Below are 24,428 nucleotides of genomic sequence, written 5' to 3' on the forward strand. Positions count from 1 at the left end.
AAGAGTAGCTGAACAACAAAGCATAGGTGTGACCATTCAGCAAATCAAATAACAAATGTTGAACCTCACTCGTCGACCTACTACATCTTCTCCTGTCGAGGACACTGACGACGATAGTGACGAGGATGATGATTTTGTAGATCGCACTCCCTAGTTTAGGTCTCTTTTATGAACTTTTTGAAATTTTGAAACGAAAATTGAAAGACTTTATAACTCTTTAAATTGTGATTTAGATATTTTTGGATGTTGTTTTATGTTTTGTGTAATTTCCTCATAATGTTGTGTGTTTGATTGGGTGAATTGAACTAAATTGAATTGCTTTTGCAGGTGGGCAGCAGAAACTATCAGCAGAAAAAGTGACGGACAAAGTGGTTTTGTCCGTCGCTTTTTTGGGTTTTATTTTTTTTTAAAACCCAGAAAAGCAACGGACAGAGTCCTTTAGTCCGTCGATTTTCTGGGTTTCATTTTTTAGAAACATCAGAAAAGTGACGGACAGGGTCCTTTAGTCCGTCGTTTTTCTGAATTTTTTAAAATTAAATTGAAAGAAAAGCGACGGACAGAGTCTCTTAGTCCGTCGCTTTTCAAGATTTCAAAAATATAAAAATTAAGAAAAGTGACGAACTTCGTCGCTTTTTATAAATTAAAAAAAAATAAAAAAATTTAAAAAGCGATAGACAACGTCACATTATTAAAAAAAATATTATTTTAAAAAAAAAAAACAATATGTGGCGCAGTCCGCGCTTTTTGGCGACGCAGTCCGTTGCTTTTGGAAAAGCGTCAAGCCAAAAAGCGACGAGATTGACTGCATCGCTTTTGGCAGAAAAAGCGACGCAGTCCTTCTCCTTTTTCCGTCGCTTTTTTGGCAGTTTTTTAGTAGTGGATGTCCAATATTCCTCAGTTTTGATGAATTCAATTTTATAGTTAGGGTTTATCAACTCACCTTCAAATTCACCATTTTTATGATCCAGTTACATGATTAATTTCTTGAATTTACTTACTCATGATTATGGATTTTGATTATTATACTTCCTTTTTATGTTTAACAAGATTTTCCGCGTTCATCCTTATAGTTCTTGACTAAGATACTTTAGGAACTACTTTTTATTGTTTTGTAAAAGAATTGTAGTATTAATTAATTAATAGTATCGTTATTTAGACCTCATAATAATTGTGTATTGTGGAATTGATATCCTCATATTGTATCTGTTGAAAGTGATGATTTTCTTTCTTATATTCTCCTATATGTATTCTCATTTTTATTATTAATTTACAACTTTTCACTACAGTGGAAGTGCTTTTTCCTCTATAAATTATTTTTGCTTAAAAGATAGATTATAATAATATAATTATTATTTTTGACATAAAAATTTCTTATGTGACATGTACGCAGTGACAAAATGATGACGTGATAATGACATGTCACTTTTTGAAATTGAAAATTTGTCTTTCATAAATATTTATGTATTTTTTGAACAAGTAACACATTATTTAGTGATTTTCTTGTTATAAAGAAAATTATGTCACTTAATATTACAAATAATCCGTTTAGTAAATGTGACTTAATATTACAAATGCTTGTTATGAAATATAATTTATGACTTTAATATTATAACGGAAAATTTAATGACCATATATAATTAATTTCGAGCATAACCCAAAATAAGCAGCAATTTTTCATGCCTGCAATTTGCTTGGGGTCTTGGTACTTGACTAGAGTTAAACAAGCAGAGTAGTCAAGTCAATAAAGTTTAAAACGATTTTCATTCAATAACGTATAATTTAGGAATTTCGTTTTATCAGTCACTTGATATTTATAGAAAACCAACTAATACAAATAATTTGTATATTGGTATTTATTATTAAATTATTATTAAATACTTCATAGTCTCTTCATCCCAAATAAGTGTTACTTTAGCAAACAGATAATAATTCAAAATAAGTATTGCTTTAGAAATTCAAGACAAAAAAAATTTATAATTCTCAAGAAAAATCAAACAAATAGGGCAACATAGTAGACTATACATTTTTCATAAAACCCCAACCAACCCCAGTATAGCGGCTCAACTCACTAAAGCGTTGTCCTCATTGTGGCCCTCCCGCTATAGTAGTGTGACCCCTACTATAGTGGCTTGCATGGAGATAGAGACTCGTAAATTCTTCCACAAACCCCCATTTCACAACACATATTTGAAATTTGATATTTTAAACTAAACCCTTCATGTCAAATTCAATGTTGGGAGTTTTACTCATTCGAATTCGATTGCGAGAGGCCCTATGAATTCCTTAATGTATTGGGTACTAGAAAATATAAACCATCACCCTATCCATTACCAAATGGCCCTAGACCTCACCTCGCTCAAATTTCGTCTGAGACTTGCTTAACCTAAAAAAATTAAATCACTACTAAAAAAAAAATCTGACTTGATTTTTTTCACTATTGACCTACTCATAACAAGCGAAACGGATTGTTACAGTTTTTTCTTAACAAACGCTGCTACAAAAATTGATTTTTCTTATCAGTATTGGGTTATTGGATTAGCGGTTTTAGTAACGGTTTTGATTTTTTTTCTTATCGGGTTATTGGTTCTTAATGGTTTGAGGTATTTTCTTAACGGGTTAACCGATAACCCGATAGTAAATTAAATAATTATATTTATACTATTTTGTGTATAAAGTCCTTGACTTAGAGTTTAGTTTTTTACTTTTATTTCTGGTTGTCTCAAACACTTGGTTACAGTTTTTTCTTAACAAACGCTGCTACAGAAATTGAGGTTAAAATCAGGAATTTATATCTTTTAAGTATAATGTAAAGCCTCATCTTTTAATTCTTTGTTTTTGAACAACTTATTATCTCTAAATTTGAATCTAAATAAAAAAAAATTAATTTTCGTCCACATCTAAATATGTACTATTTGTCTTTATTTATAAATTATAAATATAAAATTTGATTGAAACATAATCTTTTTTTTTTATTGAAACATAATCTGATATTGTAATAGTTCTTAAAACAAAATAATTATTATCATAAGCCAATATTAGGCGTTAGATTCACTTGAACAAACTCTATAGATTCAATAACTAGGAAGAATCCTACAAGGGTCTTTGTCTTGTTGATCAGTAGAGTATGTCTTCGAATCATCACATACACATTTTCCATCACGACAAATTACAGGCTTTTGTATAGGCCCAATATAACACTTGGTACAATCACAATCGTCTGTAGTATTACACTTTTGTCCTATCACGATATCTGAAAATTTAAAAAATGTTATCATTAAACAGAAACATATACATATATATATCCAAATAATTAACTAAATGTTATAATTCATCATGAGAGATTGAAAAATATTGTATGATTGAACATATCTTCGAATATTGTATATGTTTGAGGGGGGAGATAGAGAAAGAGACACTAACCACATGAAAATATCAATAAGGTGGTTAGGAACAACACAATCATCAAAGTCTTCTCCATGTTATATTAAAAAAACTAGCATATATATTTTTACTTTATTTGAAGTGTATCTATGGTGATAATATATATAGTGCCAAGCTCATTAACATCGTATATATCCTTTCTGTTTATACAGATAAGATCTTTTATGCATCTTTGAAAATTTCATTAAATAAAATTTACTTTTTTTTATTTCAAAAATATGCTCACTTTAAATTATTTTCCTCTTTTTTATCTGTAACTTTAATTATAATAATTTGGCATGTTTAAGTAATCTAACAAGATAATTCAATTTAATATAACATGCTGACATATTGTTTTGTCATGACTTCATATCACAATTTTTAAATTATTTTTTCACTCTTTTATTGGTATTCTTAAAATTATGGCGATTTGATATAATTTTTTAATAATCTAATAAAATAAAATAACTAATCATCATATCATATTATTATTATTATATTACTAAAAGCAAGAAGCTTTAAAGTGCAAAGTTAGACTATCACTTTGCCCGTCCACTTAATTAAAATGATTAAGTATTTAATTAAATATTAATATTTTAATTACATAATAATATAATTTAAATTTCAAGAGTTGTACTTTAATTCTTTAGTTATGACATTATTTGTTTACCACATTAAATATAAGAAGGCAAATACATTGCATTAGGAACCACTCATAAGTAAAAACATTTTTGATTAATCAAGTACTTATATTCATTTATCTTGTTCCTTTAACTCACACATTCCCATCTTCATAACACTTACTTTTAATAATCTCCATTATACTCCATCTTTTCAAATTCAGAACTTCAAATCTATATAAAATAATAAAGTTGAATGAGAAAACGGTGACCTGATGCTCTCTATGAGCTTCAATTCTATTTATTTTTGTGATTTTTTTGGCCATTTTTCTAATTTTAAAATACAAAAAATTCATCTAAATATTAAAGATAGTGATATTTAATTCGTTCTTCATCAATAGCCATATTTAATTTATTTTATCATTAATGTTATTATTCTCTTTTCCTATAATATTCCCTAATTTTTTTATTTTACTATTTTCTTCCCTAAATCTCACCACTAATGATATTTATATCATTTCCTTAAATCGCTTTTTTTTTCCTTTTTATTGTTTTTTACTTTTTTTTAATTATTTTTTCAATTCAAAATATAATATAAAAGGTATTTTTTAAAATATTTTTTATTTTTACAATTTTCCCCTAAATCTCATCGTTAATGATGTTTATAACATTTCCTTAATAAATCACTACTTTTCCTTTCTTTGTTGTTTTTACTTATTTTTATTTATTTATTCAATTCAAGAAATTTATATATATATATATATATATATATAAAAGGTATTTTTGTTATCTTCTTTATTTGTATTTTTTTTTAAAGTTACATCTCCATAACTTATATATATTTAAATTTTACTCTTAATAATTTTTATTAATTTCATGACTTTTAATTTTTCATCTTCATAACCTCCCAGGATTATATTGTAAGCATGCCTCAATAGCCAGTCAGTATCACTATTTATATATTTTTACAGAATTTTCAATTTTTTCCTTATTTTTTGTTCAAAAATATGTTTAAAAATTATTCTCTTCCCTCATTATAAGCATTCATAATATTTATTCCTTCCAAAAGTAATGATGTAATGACTATAAATGTACGATTACTAAAAAAGGGAACGTTAAGTTTGCTTATTTTAATTTGATCAACTTACTACTAAATCGACAGTAACTAAAATTAACCAAAAAGAGAATGTAAAAAAATTGTTAATTTGATTATATATTTATAATAAATAAGCATTAACTTAAAAAGGAACATGAATTTTGCTTAATTTAATTTAATTTAATTTAATTACTGCTAAATTGATGGTAACTAAAATTAACCAAAGGAACGTTAATTTGATTAGCGGTAAGTTTTCTAATATCAACATTAGGGCTGTTCAAAATCGAACCGAAACCGATAACCGGAACCAAAAAAAAAGTTATTGGTTTATCGATATTGGGTTATTGGTTTAGCGGTTTTGGTAACGGTTTTTATTTTTTTTCTTATCGGGTTATTGGTTCTTAATGGTTTGAGGTACTTTCTTAACGGGTTAACTGATAACCCGATAGTAAATTAAATAATTATATTTATACTATTTTGTATATAAAGTCCTTGACTTAGAGTTTAGTTTTTTACTTTTATTTCTGGTTGTCTCAAACACTTGGTTATTCTACAATGCAAAAATGTTTGCTTTTGAGCAAGATGTAACTTGTGAACTCATGTGCATGGTTCATTTGGTTTGTCACCTTGTTTCTAAGTGATTTTCAATGTTAATCTTAACGGTTAAACCGATAATGATCAAAAACCGATAAACCAATAACTGATAAGCCAATATCTTAATGGTTCGATAACGGTTTAGCATCTCTACAAACCGATAACCAATAAGCCAAACCGATAAACTTCAAAACCGAACCGAACCGACCGATACGCATCCCTAATCAACATAACTAATAACTAAAAATTAGCACTAATTATGAGATTTTAATTTTTCTTAATTGTGAAATTAATAATTAGATTTTTTTTTATTCGAATCATAATTCATGCTTTCAGTTTTTTTCATCAACCGTTTCTTTATTTTCAAATTTTAATTACAATGGCTTTTAGTATGTATTAATCTTTGAATAATTATATTTTAATTAATTTTGTGCCATTTCATAATCTATATTTTTGTAATATATATAGACTAAAACAAAAACAAAAATAAAATTGTCTATTCATATCATTAAGTACTTTAATAAAAGGGAATTGATTTTTACTAATCACACAAATTTCATAGAAGAAAATTATGAAAAGTATTTAAATTAAATATGAAACGTATAAAAGAAATCAATATATCTAAACTTGCAAAAGTTAAATATTAAAATAAATTTAATGGGAAAAAAGACTGTAATGTTAAGATTAGTGGATTATTAATTTGAGATGTGATAATTTTTTCCTTTTTTTTGTGATCCTTTTCTAAATTATAATTTTTAGAATGATTTCTCTACATTTCTATGAACTTGAGTTGAGATATGATTACTATTTTTTCTTTTTACATGGTTCGCTTCTTTAAAAAAAATTAGTATGATATCTCAACATTTATGCTTCATAATATTCACATTTTTCATCTTTTTGAATGAAATTCTTAAAAATATTTTTAGTATGATATCTCAACATTTATGCTTCATAATATTCACATTTTTCATCTTTTTGAATGAAATTCTTAAAAATATTTTTAGTATGATATCTCAACATTTATGCTTCATAAGATTCACATTTCTCATCTTTTTAAATAAAATTAGATTTAAAAGACTAAAAGAGGAAAATAAGAAGAAATAGCATAAAACGAAGAAAAGGATAAAATATTCCAATATTTTGTTACAATTGTTATTTTATGTTGTCTACAAGGTATATACTCTTTAATTGGAGTTACTTAGTTTTTCACATCAATATTTTTTAGTTCCTACTTCTTCCTCTTCTTTGTTAACTGCATTACTATTTATTTTTTAGTTTTCATTTGTTCACCAACCTAAAAAATTGTCAATCAAGATCACTAATAAATAAATAAAAATTTGAAATTAGAAGACACAAGAAGGTAAGAAAAAAATAACATTTGAAATTAAATATAAAAAGAGAACAAAAGAGAGAATTAACTATAAAAAAAGATTGATAAAAATGATAGGTACAAATTTCCAATTTTTCTAGTTTTGCTTGGCCTATATACAAAAACATTAAAGTATATTTCACATTTCAAATAAATATTACATTCAATATACAATAAATTCCCAAGAATGAAAAGTTATACTTAGTGATTAAGAGGATTAAGAATATGACTTTGAATTTATTTGTAACGTAATTGGAGTAATGAAAAGACAATCAAAATTAAAGTTATTTAAATAATTATTTTTACAATAAGTTCAATAAAAAGTAGGAAGAAAAAACAAAAACAAAAATAAAATATGTCAAAATAAAAAGAGACAACACCTCACCGTTTTAGTGTCAATAATTATTATATCAAATAGATATATACTTTTAAGAATCATCAGTTTTTTACCAAAAAAATGACACATCATTTTAGAATAATATTATCTATAGAAAAAAGAATTACATATAACACAATCTTGCAGTACTTCACTATTTAAATATTAGACATATATAATATAACAATTACATACTCATAAAACCCAACAATCACAAAATCATTTACCTCATAATTTTCATAACCTTCTTCTTAGTAGTATATTTATATGCTCAAGATTTGATGAATGTATTGAGATTAATATTTACCGTTTCTTTCTTCTTTACTCAACATGTTAATTATCATCTTTAATTTAGCCATTAGTCTCTTTTCATTTATTTAAATTGTCTTTTTGTTTGTCCATTATAAAATTTCATAAATAAGAGATAATTAGAGTTTTTTATATTTACCATTTCTTTCTTCTTTACTCAACATGTTAATTATCATCTTTTTTTCTATGAATTAAACTATATATTTAAAATTAATTCACATTACATTCCACGTTCTATTCATTATAATAAATAAAAACTTGATCCACATAACTATAAAATTGTATCTACATACTTTCTTGAGTAGCATATATGGATATGTTAACTCCTTTTTCTATATTTATTTTCAAAAATATCCAGACCTGAAAATCCGAGAAGTTAAACTTACAATAACAACAAAAAACAAACAAAAAAATAAAGTTAACTAATCAAGTAAAAACTTTAAAAAATGTTTAGTTATGAGTTAAAGAAGAAAGAAGGAACCTGTTATCAGCATAACATAATTCAATTCTCCAAAAACTATAAAGAAAGGAAGAAAGTAAAAATAATAAGATTCTCTAGAAACTACAAAATAAGCAACAAAAACAAATCTCCAAAAACTACAAAGAGAAGCAAAAGGGAAATATCAAATCATTTTTTCTATAAAAAAAATTCATGATTTGTTTCATCAAGAATCCAAAAGAAGTAATATTAAATGTATAATTGCAATAAAAAAAGTGATAATTATATTAAACATGTCAAATCATTATCAAACTATGCAAGAATGTCTAACATTAATATTCTCTAGAAACTACAAAGAGAAAAAGTCAAATCATTTTTTCTAAAAAAATAATAATCTTGATTCGTATAATCAAGAATCCAAAAAAATAATTAAGACATAATTACAATAGAAAAAAGTGATTGTTATATTATGCATGTCAAATCATTTTACCTCGTAAAATCACACTATGCAAGAATGTCTAATATTCTTCATTTTAGATCTCTCTCCTGCAAAATCATATCAAGACAAAAAATTAACCAACCAAAGAGACAAAAGATGAAAAATAAGAAAAATAAAAATAAAATAATTATCACATATGTCTCAAATAGGTTTTTATAAGTGTGATTTTGAAGAGTTATAAATTTATATATTAAATAATTTGAAGGGTATGAATATGAAAGGTTAGGAGTTATAAACATTATTAAATTAATTAAGAGGTTTTATGTAATTGAAGATGTATGAATTAAAGAAATGATTTTATAAAATACAATAATTAAAAAAAAATAGAAAAAATGTAAAAAAAACCACAATAAATAAATAGGATCCTTGGCCATTGAGAGGTGCCACATCACTTCTTTTTTATCAAGCTTTATATATATATATATATATATTGGAAGTGTATTTTTTCTTCATGCAGTAGCTTGTTTACTATGTTTTGTTTTTAATTAGATTGTTAGTCTGACATATTATTATTTTTACAGAGTTGGTCATTATTGATGAAGATTTGAAGAATGACGAATTGATTTATCATTTTTCACTCTTCGCATATGGAACCCAAATGACACTAATTAAATTATGTTCGATATGTTCAATCTCTTATTTGACTTCTTGATCATCGTAATTCTCATGATGTACTGTGAAATTATGTATGTTGAAGTTTTCTTTTTTGATAGAATGTGTTTCCCAAGTGGACTAACTAAATGTGGAGTGCAAAGTCATCCCTGAGACAAAGAACAAATTGAGAAAATTTGTGGGAGAAAACTAGGGATTCATGTACAAGTAGGAGTTGAGCATTTTATTCCGATAGTAATCATAAATTTTCACAATATTTTGTTACATTAGATGTTTGCATGGCAATTATAGGACTCCTCTTGCTTGGTGAAGTAATTTCTTGAATTAGATGATCAATCATTCTCTCTATTGTGTCATGTCTCGCCACTTCACAGTTCAAATTTGGCACCGGAATAAGGGAGAAGAATCTAGAGTTGTGGGGAGGTTAGTAGAACACTCTAGAACTCCCTAGACAATTTCCAAGAAAGCTTTAGAATTTCCTAGAATTTGTAGAGAATTCTAAAATGGGACCAAAGTGTAAATATTGTAGGGACTTGCCAAGTAATTTTTAATTGTACTTTAGCCCCTAGGTTGTAGTATAAATAGATGGGACATTCATTTGTAAGTCATCCAAGCTTGAAGCAAGGAATCCAACCAAGTTGTAAGCATTCCACAAGCAATACAAAAGCCTTCTTCCAAAGCTTTCTAAGTCTTTCTTTTCATTCTCTTAGCGATCTTAAGTTCAAAGGGCTTACTTGAGCTTACAAGATCTTGAAAGATTAGTGAGTAAGTTGTCAAGTGTCGCACGGAACTTTAGTAAGACTCTAAGTCCGTGACAACGTAGTATCAGAGCAAATGTTTGATACTAAGAGAATGGCCAACGAAGGAGATGTGAACGCCGCTAGCACCACCAACGTCCGGCTGGATGGTGGAAGGAAGAACTGCAAGGGAAAGAAGCACCAAAAGAGTAATAAGGAAATGTTGCACGACCCAACACCAAGCGAGGCGCTAACATCTCACCAACCTTTGACCACCGAAGCAAGTGACGATGACCATGGCGAGGAGCCCATTGACGTCATACCTAGAAAGGAGTGGATTGCAAGCGTTGAAATGACGAGGCAGGGGGTAGAGATATTAGGCCGAAATTTGAACGTGGCCGATGGAAAGTTCAAAACTCTCGAGGACTTCACCCTTGAGGAGATCGACAATATCCGCAAGGATTTGGAGGGACGCCAGCGTGCCGAGTTCGAAATGAAGGAGGCTATCACTTCCTTGGAGTGTTGGCTCATGAAGGTGTTCAGCACAATTGAGACCATGAAGGCCGAGATGAAAGAACTCAAGGAGGGCTTGGAAGTTGGAGGATCAATGTCATCCGACCGCAATAGGGAGGCCAGGGTCGAGGCTCCCAATCCACCTATATTCAAAGGCGTCCGTGATGCGCAAGAGGTGGAGAATTTCTTATGGCACTTGGAGAATTACTTCAAGTGTAACCAAGTGAAGAACAACGAAAACAAGATCAACACCGTTGTGTTGTACCTCTTGGAGATGGCCATGCTATGGTGGAGACGTAAAGTGTTGGAGATAGGGAAAGGATTTTGCACCATCAACACTTGGGAGCAATTCCAAGTGGAGTTCAAGAAGGCTTTCTTCCTTAACAACGTCATCTATGAGGTGAAACGCACGTTTAGGAGCTGAAACAGACGGGCAGCATACGTGCATATGTAAATAAGTTCACTACCCTTATGCTTCAGATTCCTAACCTCACGGATGATGATATGTTGTTCCACTTCATGGATGGGCTGCAAAATTGGGCCAGGATGGAGTTGGAATGCCGATATGTCAGGACCATCGATAAAGCGATCACGCAAGCCGAAACTTTGACAGACTTCAGGCACGAAAAGCCCGACAGAGCCAGAGGAGAGGAAGTGAGAGGTAGTCATGACCATGGTGGGGGAGATCGTGGCAAAGTCGAGGAGCAGTGGCCACGTTCCAAGAATCATGATACTTATAGGTCCGATGGCAAGAAGTATGGACGTCGTGGAGACACGAAGAGAAAGGCAAAAACCGCCAAAAGAAATGGTGGCTATATATGCAGTAGGCCACATGGCTATGTTAGGTGCCCTGAACTGAAGAGCCTTAGTGCTATCCTACGAAAGCGGAAAGAGAAGGATGCATAAGAACAAGGTCAAGATGCAGAGATGACGCAGTTGGGCTTGATAGGTCTATGCGGAGCTATCACGAAGAAGCCAGATAAGCCAAGAGGATATGACGCGCAGTATGTCGACCTCATGATTAATGGAAGACCCGTTTGTGCTATGGTCGACAGGGGTGCAGAGGCTAACATCATGACCAAGACGGCAGCAACAAGGTTGGGGCTGAGTTACAGTTCAAGTAACGCCCAACTTAGGACGGTCAATGCACCACCGACTCCCGTGTGTGGAGTTGTGTGCATGGAGTAAGCATCATGCTAGGCGAGTGACCAATTTCACTATCGCTTCTTTAGACCTCATTGATATCATTCTAGGGGAGGAGTTCTTCCAAGAGTGTCACGCGGTGATTGACCCTTACCTCCAACGACTTCTAGTCATGGAGCAAGGAGGATCATGTATGGTGCCCTTGGTTAAGGTACCAAAGACAGAAGAATAAGTCTGTCTAACAGCAATGGAGCTCGAGAGAAACCCTAAGAGGAAGGAGTCAACATTCATAGCCACCATTGCAAGTTCGAAAGAAGACAATGGTGCTAAAGGCTCCTTGCCACCATGCACGAAGAAGGTTCTAGAAAAGAACAAGGTCGTGATGCTGGAGGAGTCGCCAAGGCGCCTGCCTCCTAGGAAGGAAGTAGAGCATAAGACCGAGCTAGAAGAAATAAGGAAGCAACTGAAGGAGTTGCGCGAGGGCGTTAGTCGAGTCAATGGACTATTAGTCACGCGTACAAGAAGGCAAGACTCAGTTGCCGATGCAGCGACGATGCGACGCAGTTGTGGGGAGGTTAGTAGAACACTCTAGAACTCCCTAGACAATTTCCAAGAAAGCTTTAGAATTTCCTAGAATTTGTAGAGAATTCTAGAATGGGCCCAAAGTGTAAATATTGTAGGGACTTGCCAAGTAATTTTAATTGTCACTTTAGCCCCTAGGTTGTAGTATAAATAGATGGGGCATTCATTTGTAAGTCATCCAAGCTTGAAGCAAGCAATCCAACCAAGTTGTAAGCATTCCACAAGCAATACAAAAGCCTTCTTCCAAAGCTTTCTAAGTCTTTCTTTTCATTCTCTTAGCGATCTTAAGTTCAAAGGGCTTACTTGAGCTTACAAGATCTTGAAAGATTAGTGAGTAAGTTCTCAAGTGTCGCACGGAGCTTTAGTAAGACTCTAAGTCCGTGACAATTGTCACCATAAAAGTATGCTAAATGAGTTTAGAAAGCATAACTATGCAAGTTTTTCTTAGAGATGCCATGAGTAAGTATCATTGTTTATACAGCTACATTATTGTACATACAATGATTCATCAATTTTTTGAAGAAAAAAACTTGTGCTCTTTTCAATATATTGTCTCAAAACCTATATCAAATATGTATAATAATGTCATATGTACTTCACTTTGTTAAAGAAATATGTCGTGTGTTTGTTTTTTTATGATTTTAGTTTTAATAAGTTTTATTTCATTTTTTTCATTTGAAATGCTAATTTATTTATTTTTAATTGATGTTCATCTAACACCAATAACAATATTATTTTGTGTTTTAATCAATAATAAAATTAAAATTTATTTCTTCTATATGAATTTATAAAAATATTGTTTTTTTTTATTTATTAATTTTTTTTTATTAACTGTGTGGTCAAATTCACTAGTTGAAAATATATGTGAACCATAAAAAAAAAATATAGGCCAGGGATCCTCTTTCTCATCATCTTGATTCTTGTGCAGCGGATCATGTATTATTTACAACTGCATGTTAGTCTTGGGTGACATGCCGGTACATATTGTGTTTGGGATTTATCACTATTTTTTGGATCATTTTTCTTCTTAGCTCGTGGAAATGTATAACTAGAACAAGATCGTTCTTATCGAATTGTATTTTATTTTTTGATATAATATTTATTAATATGAAGAAATTAATACATAGAAGGGTAAAATTGTCAAATTTAAATTAATTTATATTTATTTTAAATAGATTTAAAGAATGATTACAAGAAAATGAAAATAAAAGAGGTAGATATAATATCGTAAACCACATAAAGGTGAGTGTTATAAAGCAAAATCTGAAGAGATTTAGATCTTTGAAATTATCCCTAATTTCTTCTCCTACTTGCTACATTCAAGTCACATTAATCGATATAAGGTCAATACCAAATCATGCCTGACTTTAACTAATATTCTAGAATTATTACTTTCTCACTTTATTTCAGATACACTTGTTATTATCAGTTCATTCTTCTTTTCCACTTAACACATTGATATTACTAGTCATGCAACCCTCTTTGCGTTCACCCAACCAAAAAATCATTACTACTAAATATTACCACCCTTTATAGTTATCAAATACAACATTGTTCTTTAAGAACTCAACACAAAGAGAAAGGCAAAAGAGAATTTCATGATTAGAGTGAACAAGGGGTATTTCAGATACAATCGTTGATTGGGAGAGTGCTTGTATGAGGTCTACTATGGGTATTTTCTAGCTATTACTTTAAGTTATTAATTATTGTGCTTTATTTTTTTACGTCATTTTCAAATAATATATGTTACTTACTACTTTTCTCCATTTATATGGCATTAATGGAATTTTGAGAAACAATGGACTCTTTATATGTCTTCTAAGTATTTTAAGTTGTTAATTATTGTGACTAATATACGTATTTTAAGTTGTTAATTATTGTGATTTATAGTATATTCTACGTAATTTTCAAATAATGTATATCAGTTCTTTTGTCCCATTATATGGCACATATAGAATTTTAAAGAGTCAGCAATTTTTTTACATGTTTTTAAATATTCAAGTTGTTAATTATTGTGATTTATAATATTTTTACGTCATTTTCAAACCATACAAGTTACTTCCTCTATTCCATTTTATGTAACAATGACAAAATTTTCAAGAATCAATTAAATTTACGGAAAATTACGCGTATAAGCAAACATATACTAGTTAATTAGTTAACACAGCTATAGTTTGCCTTAATTACAATTCGCGACCTACTTTTAGCTATAATTACACTACTCAACTTTTTAGTTTTGTATAATTCGCACGTTTGTATAATTCGGAATTTGTATAACTTTTGTATAATTTGGAATTTGTATAATATAATTTGTATAAGTGTTTACACTTCTGATGTTTATAACTGTATAAATTCGTTATTTCAAGTTTATACAAAACTAACTAAATTATACAAATATATCCGCGAATTATACAAATCCACAAATTATACAAACGAGATAGTTTAAACTATACCTACAGCCGGTAAATATGCAAATTATAGCTATGGACCATAATTAAGTTTGCTATAGTGGCTATTTGTGAAAGTAACCCTTAAATTTATTATGTTTTTAAATATTTTAAATTGTAAAAATCATGATTTATTATATTTTTTATATAATGTATAAAAACTAACAAAAATAAGACTTATAAATTTAAATTTAAAGATAATAAGTCCTGAAACTCCCCTAACAAACCATTATAATTTTGATAACTTGGAAAAATAAATCAATAGAGAGCTGCTTCTGAGACAAACACACATCGTCGCCGTTCTATCTGAAGCATTCTTGAAATCATAGGTATTTTGTTTCTTTTCCTTTACCTTTGCAAATAGTTGAATTCGAAGATTGCTCTACAAAATTAATTATTTGTTTCGTATTACGTAGATGATATTGGATCTAAAGATTCACCAAAAAGTTTTTTTTTTAATCTGTAATTACCGTTTTGTGTGACAAGTAGTTGTTTCAGATTTTGGATGCTTTAATTTGTGTAACATCTCTTACTTGTTTAGAATAATATACATTCTATAACTGGATACTTATTGTGACAAAAGTATGTGAAAACTACTAAAATTTCAATAAATACCAAGTCTGAAGTCCACCTCTGATCATTCAACTAAGTTAGACCTCCGATTTATTTTATTTTTGTCTTACACATGAGATTGAGGCGTCTTATATTCTGACGTTTTTTTTTTTTTTTGCTTTCCAACTATTAAGAATTCGAAGTGACAATGATCTGTAGCAAGAATGAGTGTTTTGTCTAGACCGTGGAAACATATTTGGGCTTCAATTCCCAAGCTTGTATTTTCAGCTGACTTTTGCCATAGCAATCCATTAATAATAGACGTCATTAATACAATTTTGTTGCAACATTGTGAGCCATTAAGACATTCCTAGTCAATATCTCATCGATACCTTCTTCTCAACACTCCGTTGTTGATGAATGGATACTTTTGCTGTCAAGAAACGGTGTCATGGATCTCACACTTGACATTTAAATTATGAGTTATGACATATTAAACAAAAGAAATTTTTATCAAATTGAATACTTGATATATTATAAGAATTGCATAATTTAAGTTATTGGTTTGAGCTTGTATATTTCTCTTCAATTTTTGTGCAACTTATCACACACTATTTTTCAAAGTTCTTGCACTTAATTAGCATGAAATACACGAGCAACATACATGTCTGAGTATATAAATATCGTTATAATTGCTAATTTTTATGAGCATTTTTCATATTTTCCAGTTATAGCTCTTTCCTCTTCTCTCCGATCTCTGTGTCGTTTACACTTCAGAGTCATTCCTTTGGAGGTTCCTTCTACTTCTTCCTGTTATCAGCCCATTTGTTTTTTATTCTTCATTTTTTCCATGTATGAATAAATGGTTTTCACTGTATTCTATTCCTTATCTTCTCTTGAGTTTCTCTGGATGTGCTTTGTCCTGGTTGTTTCTCAATTTTGGTATGAGTTTTCAGGATTCCCAAGTGCTTCAAAGCAGAACCAAGACAGAATGGATCCTTAGATCGAGAAAAAGGTCTAACCAAAGGAAAAAATTAGCATCCCTCATTTCTACAGCAACACTTTTTTTTTCAGTATTTTCAAATCCAAAACAAATTAAGATACTGAGCTTAAGACTAAGCTAGCGTTTGGCCATAGATTTCTAAATATTCTTGGCAAATATTATTTGAGTGAAAATTCACTATGTGTTTGGCCATAGTATTTGGGAAATATATTTCACTTTTTTAGAAAAATATAATTTATACCCATAAGTTTTAAAAACTATCAGAACTAATAATAAGTTTGTATTACAAGTCAATTGAATCTTCGTTGCAACAATAACAAATAGTGTCCATGACACTAGTGCAATGTGATAGTTTGGAGTGAGTGCAACAAGCATCATTCCATACATCGTAAAGTAGACAAAGCACATGACTTTGTTACCCTGAGCCGATTGTTCATCATTTTCATCAAAAACCATATCATCATTTAATATTTCACTGAATAATTCATCACTACTTTGGTGTTCACATGAAAAATTATGTAATATGACACAAACAACTACTAAAGAGGGTGTTTTTGTAAAAGATAAAAGTTTGGGGTAAAATTTCAATTTTCAAAAGATCCCAAATAATGAGATTTGGCCCAAATACTAGAAAAAACTAGTATTTGGGAATATGGGATATTTGCCAAAAATATTTGCCAAATAATGGTAAATTGTATGGACAAACACTATTTGCTAATTTTTTTCCTAAATATTATTTAGGAAATCTATAGCCAAACAGGACCTTAAGAAACTGATATAAACAAAAACTCAATTTTGGTTGGATTTTATCTTTGGAGTAGTTGTGTTTCTTACTAACATACAAGTATTCCTGCTTTGAGATAAAAAAAATTTAACAAACATTCTGCATTTTATTCATCTTAACTCAAAAGTACAATGATCTGAGGGAGATATAAAAAGGGACTTACTTCTCCCTAATTTGAAAGGATTTAAACTCCTATTTGAGATGAAGAAAATGTAAAAGATGATTGAAATCTTGGTCATAACCAAATGACACCAAGTTTTCCAATCTAACAACCTGTCAAAAGGCAGATTCTAAACGAAACTCCATCTCAGGGCGGGTCCCAGATGATGAGATAGATTATAGTTAACAAAATCGAGTTATTAGAGCCAGCACAAGGCAATTTGTTCTAAATTAGACGAGTTTACTGCAAACAAGAAATAATTGGACTTGTAGAGATAACGAGCTTTTGGACAAATTTACTTGATGGAAATTGGTAATTAGTTCATATTTGTATTAGTGGATGAACCGATAAAATAAGGAAAAAGTTTATAAATTAAAAAGGTAAGTTATACACATAATAGAATTTTCGACAAATCTTAGAAATTTATAAGACTTCTTTTATTGAGAAGTCGAATGTCCATGTCCATGTAGGATATGAGTTGTACAACTAACATGATCATGTTCTTTTATTATTTTGACATATTAGCATTATAAGTAGAAGAGCTTGCATAATTTAAGTAACTCTTCTGTATTGCTAATTATACATGCTTAGTTAGAAATATTTAATGTGAGATGAAAATTGATGGAAGAGATAACATTTCTATCTATATATTATATAGAAACATGAAGAGGAGGACAATCAACGGCAGAGTTATAAATATATATACTCATTATTCAAGGGTACTATGGTCATTATACAGAACTGATTTTTTTAAGCAAACCACATGTGCCTCTTCCATATTCTTCCAGAACGTTCTTCCTCTTTCCTCATTTTTGCATATTATTAAGAGATTAGGAATTAAGCAAATGAAAATTGGTAGGATCTTCTCAAATCCGTTCTTCTTCTTTTTACTCAAACCGGAAAAAGTAGACACAAGTCTCTGCTATTTTCATCTTTTCAGCAGGCTATCGCCATTTTTAGGTATGTATATTCTTCCTTCAATGTTCTTCGTCTTTATCTTATTCTTTATGTTTCTCTTTTTTTCCCTTTATATGTACAAGTTCCCTTCAGATCTTTTCGTTTCGCAGCTAATTTTAGTATGATTCCCTTTATATGTACAAGTTCTTTCAAAAGTGAGCATCGCTTACAAATATGCATTTTATGTTTCTTTATGTATAGGAGGTCGATGCTTCCTCTGAGTAAGCGGCTCGTATTGTTATTCTTCATTCTAGAATTAACTGGGTAAGTTTTGATGTACTAAATTTGTATATTTGAATTTGTTTTATTAATTTCCATAGTTTTGTTACACTTAATAAAAGCCTATTGCTGAAAATGCTTTCTTCCTCTCTTGGTACTAAGACAAGTATTTTTTGGTTGCCAACTCTTTGTTGTTGGTCTTGACTGCACAAATTCGACTTATGTTGCTGCTTTTCAACTTGGAGCAATATCAGTCTTTATGTTCATACTTGCTTTATTCATGGGGTCAGTAAACATTCAATTCCTTTCATCTCTCGATTTTGTATCCTTGTTCCCATCACTCTTATATCTTGCATGACCTGTGAGTTCGAGTGAATCTGGTGTTGCTAAACTTTGTGAGATGTGAAAGATCAAGTTCTATCAAGTATCAAATGTTGTATTTTAATGCCAAAACTGTTGTGCTTTAAATTGGAGCAACCACAAGTACTTTATTTGTGTGCATAGAATGAGAGTCATTGCAATCAATTTGAGGATGTATATCCTTCAAATTGATACAATATGACCTGAGATAGGTCACTATTTTTTGGTGAAATGGACCTTCTAAGGTACAAAATTGCAGACTCACTTCTGGAACAAATTAAATCTGAGATAGAGGAGGTAATTCATCTAATTCCAAAAACAAATGCTAGCTCATACTATTTCAATTTGGCTTCCTTTTTTTTGAAAAGTAAAATTATATTGATATCCCAATGACCTTCCAGCTAGATTAAGGACCAACTAACTACAGAATTCTCAACCCAATCTCCACCCATCAACACCTAGGGATGTGAGGTGGCAGAATAGGATGGTAGAGTAGGGTGGGGCGAGGTAAAACTTAGGGGGGCAAAGAAATATCTAAAAAAACATCATATTAACCAAAACCAAACTTCCCAACATAATACAAAACATTGTATGAACCTACTGGAAGTCTCAAATCAAGGAATGAGGTGCTAATACTTAAAACGAGGGGTTGTGTTGTTACATATAGTTTCTCTTATGAAGAGCTTTAGTTTTTTCTGCTTCCTAATCAGTTCTTTTCCTCTTTGTTTTGACAGTTGCAACTACTATTTGGTCTGTGTTAGCTTTTTGGATGGTTCCGATGCAATCACTTGATCAAGATGGCTAGAAGCTTATGGGAAGACACACAAGTCCGCTTCCTAAGTCATTTTTCTTTGACAACAACATTTCAGGTATTTGCTATGATGCTTATTTCTGGAAGTATGTTGGCTTCACTTCATTAATTGTTTGAGCTGTCACTCAGTCCTTGACGGGTTACTGAAGTAATGTAGAATTGTAGTTTATAGTTTACATGGGAGCGACTGATTTGATATATTGTGGCATATCTTATGTAAGTTTGCTCACTTATTTAGTTGTGTTCATTATTGTCCCTTTCTCTTCCTCATGATGAACATGTATTATGCTTCTACGCTTCTGTTCAATGTTTTTTGTTCGACAACTGTTGTGGACATGAAAATAATTATATAGGCAGTTAGATTAAAATGAGACTAGAATTTCACTTTAAAATGCCTAAATTGTATCCCTAAAGTGTTTGTACTTTCTGATTTATTGAAAGTTGAAACTCTGATGGACTAACGTTTTCTCAGTTTAATCTTGAGATGACATCATTTTTTTAGTTTCTAACTAGACCTAACAACTTCTCCTCTTCTCTTTGGTTTATTAATGCTCTAAGTTCTTTTTTGTTTTAGCTCTCCTTTTGTCGATTTTCCATTCGATTAGCTTGATTTTTAATTCAATTTTGCTGCTTTATGTAGTACCTGTGTTGTAGTCTTGTTGCATGCACTGTGTTATACTTCATTAGTTGTTTTTGAGGGTTGCTGGGTTCTTTGATATACGTGCATTTATGCTCTAGCCAATGTTTTAGGTTCACTCTAGAAACATCTTCATCCCTCTTAACTAATCCTAGGAGAAAAATTTAAAAGTAACTCCATCATTTATAGTGTAATTTTCATCAGTTTCATATGCTAATCGGTTGAGTGAACAAAAAGATCATTTAAAACTAAACAATATCTTTCTACATGGCTCTCTTTCATCCACACATTGAAAACACTTTTCTAGAATCAAGAAGTTAAACACATTAAAAAGACATTTTTCCTTTTCCACACTTTCATTTATCACTCTTCAATGCTATCGCAATTCTCATTTTTCCATAGTAAGTGTTGGTACTATATTAATTGCACTGATCATACCTGCTGGGGTAATATGTAAACTGTATTTGTTTAGTGAATTTGGAATCGAGTTTTTTTAATGAATCTTGGAATTGTATTTGTTTTTTGTTTCTGCTTTATTAAGTAATACAGTGATGTGTTGACACAATTGTGGAGGTACAATTGTTTAATTCCCATATTGCTAATACAAATATTCTTATTTATATTATGTTTTATGTAGAACAATATGGGAAGAGATCCCCTCCCATTAGAAAATGTCCAATTCAATGGAATGGTAGATTCATGTCAAATGTCCATTCTATTATTTAATGGCAGTGATTTGTTTTGGTTGTGAACAATTATAAATGGTTTGCTAATTTTTTTTAAAAAAAAATAAGAGGAAAAATAAAAAGTAACTGTTTATATTAACATATGTCTGCCGTTTTTCTTAATCTCTTCTAGCTAAATAATAAACTAAATATTACTCCCTCTTATATCTATATTAAGCGAATTTGTGAGATAATGCACACCTAAAAAGGAATTTAACGACATTATTCCTTCTAACTTGCACTTCATATCTTTTCTTCTACTTGATTTTCCTAAAATCAAATACATACAAGCATTAAAATAAATGGTATATTGGGTTCTCTTCCTCTCAATACAGCTGACATTGCTTTGTCTAATTTATATGAGCTGAAGGAAAACGAAAATGTAGAGTGAGTTTTTTTCGTTCCCCTTTTTTGTCGGCGACTACTAATTGAGAATAAGGTAAGTGTATGAATTTTTATTTGGTCACGACTTTAATAGCTTTTGTTCTCTATAGACACACTTTGGTTCTTGTAACAACTCTTTGATCTAATGTCATGCTAAATAAGAGCTTTTTATTGATGCATTTCAGATAATTTGGGTCAAACTCATTCTAATTAACAATGATGATGGCCTTTGATAACTAAAATATTGTAAATAAATTTCAAAGGCAATTATACTATCATATTTTACATAAATAGTAGGTCTTTTGTTGAAAGTTGTAGCCTAGAACTAAATCTTAATATCCATGAACTACTATTATAAATATCAGGGCCCTGTGTTGTCCTTATGAAATAAGCTATATGAGAGATGAGTATGGTAGATTTCTAGCAGTAAAGGTAATTTTTCTGTGAGATCTTGTCCCAAAACAATTCAATGTAAGAGGGACACAAAGGTTCATTACTAGGAAGCCTGTTTCACATGATTAGTAGATTGTCAATCTTATTTAACACATGATTATTTATCAAAAGAAACTTCAACTTGTGCAATATGTGTTGCATGTGTAGAGAAGATATCAAAAGAAATAGTCACCTGTATCACTTTTTGGTGGCTCACAACTTTGGGACATGTTTTTTAACTCATTCAATCTAAAACTGGACAATGTCATACTCAACAAGCAGTTGTTGTCAATGTACATGGCTGAAAACATTTATAATATACATTTGTGTTCTCTTAAAATTGATAATGAGTATCCATATATATGTGATTATTTTTCTGTTATAATTTCAGGTAATGCAGAAAACGTAAAGTTGCAAGCTCATACAAGTTGTTATGAAAAGATATATTCGATTTAGTCAAGACGACTGATTGATAGAGGTGGTCATTTGGTCTGCAATGTAGCCAACAAAGCTAGAAAATTGGAAAGAGCAGCAAAACTATTGCGAAATCAATCCCCAATTATATTTTAGAAAATATCTAGAAGAACAACTATTCCTCATAATGAATGAAGAGTTGTCCTTATCTTTTGTATAGTTCTTGCCTTCAAGATTTGTATTTTTGATGTAATGATCAGGCTTTAGATAAATTAGATCAATCAATGGTGAAATTTATGGATTCCTTGCGCTTTTAAGAACCAGATTTTTGTTTATCATTTTATTTGTCTTTACTTTGATGGACAAAGTTATTTTGTACAGGTGAGAGGTGGCCGATATTTTGTGAAATTAGTTAAAGTATAATTATATATATTTGTTGCGTCTGTTGATGCACTTTCTTTGTAATAATAATAATAATTAATAATAGGAAGAGGAAGATGAGGAGATGATAAGATTGTTGATAGAACTATCTTTAATTAAATACAATAATTATTATATTGATTATAGCTTTGATAAGTTTATCATTTATTAGACACTAATTATCTTTTGATATCATGGAGGTCACATTATTAACAATTTACCTCATCGTCGACATAAGAGAAATGATAAAATTGTTGTTGAGAATGAGTAATAGTTATACCTTAATGATTTAATGACTTTTAACATAAAAGGGATATTATCACTTTTTCAGTTAAAGATAATTTCACTAGACACAAATAGAGTATATAATAGTTTTATGTGTTGGGCCCGTGCTTAGCACGGGCTATGCCTATCTAGTAACATATAGAAATGCTATATTCTGAAATGTGCAGCTACTGCTGTAACTCTTGATCTATGAATAAAATTTTGTTATATTTGGCAAAATGAGATTTTTTTGCCTTCTTAATTGATTAACTATAGTGCTATTTTTGTGGAATTATCATAGGCGGAGATTAAATAATAACATTCAAGTTGGTTGAAAGCGAAGAAGAAGAAGAAGAAAAGGAACACTAGCGTGTGCTACACACTACAAATTTTTAATGATGTAATAACACTAACATTACTATCATTGAGTCGTGAAAATTATCATATCTAATCCAGAAATTCTGCATCAGAGAAGGCAATGTCTTTCATATATACTTATATCATTGTTATTTATTTCTTAGTGATATGTTGAGGTGCCCGTTGAAGTTATTAACGGTCCCAAAATACTTAAAATATTTCAACCTATTAGTTGTGATATATTTTATATCAGTATGTTGTTCTTGAGTACCATAAAATCAATCACTACAAATTGTAAATATTGGGCTCGTGTTAACACGGGTTGATACCTATGTAGTCTTATTATATAACTTGGAATAGCTTCTTTCAAGTTAATAAAATATTAACCATGTGTTGCAATATAATACATTGATTATGTTGTTCAAAAGCTTATGAATACATATAAAGATTCAAGTAATTTAATTCAAAACTCTAAATATTAGACAATATAAGGAAATAATGAACTTTCTAAATATTAATTGTAACTTTATGATACATATTTTATTTTTTTGTTAGTGGTTATAAGGAACCTTTTGTTGAAGGATAAAGTTTAGGTGTAACGTGAAATATTGAAATTAAAACTTAATACTATGAAAAGATTAAATTGCCTAATTAGAATATACGGTAATTCCAAGCTTCAGTTTAATTGTTTGTTCATCATTACAAATGCTCCAGTGACTAGTTGTCTCTAGTTGTCTTTCAGGGAAACATATATCCAAGAAATATAGGGCAACCAAATGGATGGTTAACTAAAAAAAACAAAAACCAAGAGATTGCAACTCTCCTATTAGTGTAACGGCCCTTTTCGGTCATTATATGGGTAGGCCAATAGTGAAAGAATTAGGCCAGAAAACTTTTTGGGTAGAGACTTAAAAAATGTAGGCTAGGCCAGTCCAAGAAGAAATCTGAGTGAGACTGGGTCTAGGAAAATCCGGGAATGAATGGAGTGATATGTCTGAGATTAAATCGCGTTTTCTAATAGCTAAGACATTAAGGAATACATAGGACCTTTCATAAACGAATTCGGGTGAATAGAACTCCCGATATTGAATTTGGCGTGAAGGGGTTAGTTTAGAACGTCAAAATTCGAAGGTGTGTTGTGAAATGAGATTTGAGGGGGGGGGGGGGGGTTTATGGGGGTCTGGCTTTGGTAA

At 30.3% G+C, this 24,428-nt stretch overlaps 1 long non-coding RNA gene across 3 annotated transcripts; it reads left to right on the top strand.

Moving 5' to 3' along the window:
* The first annotated feature begins 17,955 nt into the window (after positions 1-17,955).
* Positions 17,956-22,533, top strand: LOC102592186 (uncharacterized). 3 transcript variants are annotated; one of them, XR_001472768.1, is made up of 5 exons: positions 17,956-18,215; positions 18,414-18,476; positions 18,594-18,716; positions 19,526-19,660; positions 22,172-22,533. It is a non-coding gene; the product is annotated as an uncharacterized lncRNA (long non-coding RNA). The 3 variants fall into 3 exon arrangements; XR_001472769.1 differs by having other exon boundaries at positions 17,957-18,215; positions 18,599-18,716; XR_366870.2 differs by lacking the exon at positions 18,594-18,716 and having other exon boundaries at positions 17,971-18,215.
* The last annotated feature ends 1,895 nt before the right edge of the window (positions 22,534-24,428 follow it).

The sequence above is a fragment of the Solanum tuberosum genome, unplaced genomic scaffold (genome assembly GCF_000226075.1).
Source record: "Solanum tuberosum cultivar DM 1-3 516 R44 unplaced genomic scaffold, SolTub_3.0 scf00027, whole genome shotgun sequence".
NCBI lineage: Eukaryota > Viridiplantae > Streptophyta > Magnoliopsida > Solanales > Solanaceae > Solanum > Solanum tuberosum.